At 58.1% G+C, this 2,229-nt stretch overlaps 1 long non-coding RNA gene across 1 annotated transcript in view; it reads right to left on the reverse strand.

Moving 5' to 3' along the window:
* Positions 1-667, reverse strand: part of LOC111742456 — a 3,114-nt gene extending 2,447 nt beyond the window's left edge. Inside the window, exon 1 of the long non-coding RNA XR_002781315.1 lies at positions 30-667. This is a non-coding gene — a long non-coding RNA (uncharacterized LOC111742456). The remainder of the gene's footprint in view (positions 1-29) is intronic.
* Positions 668-2,229: the final 1,562 nt, after the last annotated feature.

Genomic DNA, 2,229 nt, shown 5'->3' on the forward strand with positions numbered 1-2,229 from the left:
CTGACTCAGGCTACGGTCTGGGAAACCACCTTCTACGTTTGAGCTTCTCCTTCCGGCAGAGCGGGCCACCGATTCGCCAGAGTCACGTGCAGCGGTACGAGATGAATTGCTGCTAAACTTTAGAGCATCGAGGGACCGAGAACTAGGCTGATGGCGTCTCTGGCTACTGCGAAGAGCCAGGATTAAGAGAGCGAGGATTGTTTTTGTGGTCCAAGACGTGATTTTCTACAAAACAGACGCACTTTGTGAAAGGAAAACAGACCCTCGCTTCCTACAGTTTCACAGCCAGCAGCAGTTCTGGCCCCGGCCGAGTTCCCGGAGGAAGGGCGGGCATTCTACGTGGGCAGCAGTGGGGCTCAGGAGCACAAAGCGAAGATGGAAACGCCACCGAGGCCTCTGCGACGTGCGCCCGATCCTTCCTGCGGGATCCCTGAGATGCTGAAAGGGCTCACCTGTCCCGCCACACTCTGGGCCCGGGCACCATGAACCCAAGCTGCAGGAAGGGGGCTGCGAGCTGGTGACACTGCGGAGCTTTGGGCCCCGCTCAGTCACCTTCACTCAAGGGTAGAGCTGCACGTTGGTCACAGCTACGAGGTGACAGAGGGAAGAAATGTTTACAGAACAGGATAGAGGGCGTACGCGACTCCGTACAAACTTGAACCACCACCTGTCTTCCCGTCACGGGCTGGGGTTTTGACTTTTCCTAATCACTGGCTCGATTTCAGACCCTGTGCCAGTCACCATACTGGATACAGGCAGATGAGTGGCTCGGTTGGAAGGCTGTGGCCAGCCTTTATTTCTAAACCACTGCCGTGCCTCGCCTGTACCTTCGTGCTCCAGAAGGGTCAAGCCTGCAAGAGCGTAGCCAGGCGGCAGTTCTGAGAGCCTGCAGGCACCTCCAGGGAGGCAGGGGTTTAGAAAGCGCCTGTCCCGCGGCGAAGCCCAGTGCTCTGGCTGACACCCTGGGCGCCAGCAGAGGCTGGGGCGCTGCCAGAGGAGGCAGGAGCCAGCGCCCGGCTCGGCAGGCAGTCAGGTCGGCATGCGATGCTCGCCTCCTCATCCTTGTCCTCCCCCATGCCTTTACTCACTCAAGTCCCTGCTTCCGGCACAGGAAGCGGGGGCCCCTCTGTGCAGACCCCTTCTGGGAGGGAGGTCTTGTCACACTTTGGTTATGGCCCAGTCAAGAGCATCCCCTTGCAGGCCAGGAGCAAACACATCCTGACGGAAGCGCCCTCAGGGCTTCTGGCCACAGCACGAGACAGGTTTCTGAAGCACTGGGACTGTTTAAACACCGGAAAACATGCCTTAAGAACATTCCCTGTACCTTTCTGCCCGTCACAAAGCTCTATGTCCAAAAGAAAAGAAAAAGGTCCCTTCAGTCAGTACTGAGAGTATATTTCCCTGAACCCTCACCTGAAATACCTGCAGAGAAAAGGCAGCAGTGGCGGCCAGGTGCATGTTCCCGCTGGCCACTGAGCTGGGGCCAGGCCCCGGGCAGGTCGGGCTGGGCGGAGCACAGAGCGCTGACACGCGTGCGCAAAGGAACGCCTGCTTCCTCCAGGGTCACTCACGGAGCAAAAATGGCTCGGGAGGGGGATGACAATTGTTTCCGAGTAAAGACTTCAGATCTCCAAATCTGAAATACTGAGCACCGGCCCGAATCCTGTGCTTTCTGATCGACCCTTCCAAGCCAAAGGTAAGAAAACCACCAGTAGAGACTGCCACCGTCCCACGACCAGGAGGCCCCCGGCCACCCCAGCATTGGCGGCGACTGAAGCCACCGGCACCGCAGGCAGCAGGAAGCCTTCCTGACACGGCTGCGCTCCAGGATGCTGTCTCAGGCCCACGTGACCAAACTCGGAGCGGGAATCACCTCGAAGGCCCCATGCCCGCGCTCACACGGACCCCTTGAGCTCAGCTCCACGATTCAGACGACCTAGCTGCGACACTTCGCTGCAGACAGCGCCCGCGTTCACCCCCGAGCTCGCACGTTCGGGAGGAATCCACTGCTAGACTCCACCGCCCTCAGCCCTGAGAGTGGAACGCAGTAGGATCACACTCGCTTTCCTCATCCCCACTCCTGGAACACAGGCACGAAGTCTGTTTCATCTATTTGTTCAGAAATCCTGTCTAGCTCACGGGAACAGCTGTTAACGATGACGACTTGCCTGCACTAAGTATTTATTTCACACTACCTTTTCTGACCCCGGCCGCTTCTTAAGGAAAATT

The sequence above is a fragment of the Pteropus vampyrus genome, unplaced genomic scaffold (genome assembly GCF_000151845.1).
Source record: "Pteropus vampyrus isolate Shadow unplaced genomic scaffold, Pvam_2.0 Scaffold95, whole genome shotgun sequence".
Taxonomy (NCBI): domain Eukaryota; kingdom Metazoa; phylum Chordata; class Mammalia; order Chiroptera; family Pteropodidae; genus Pteropus; species Pteropus vampyrus.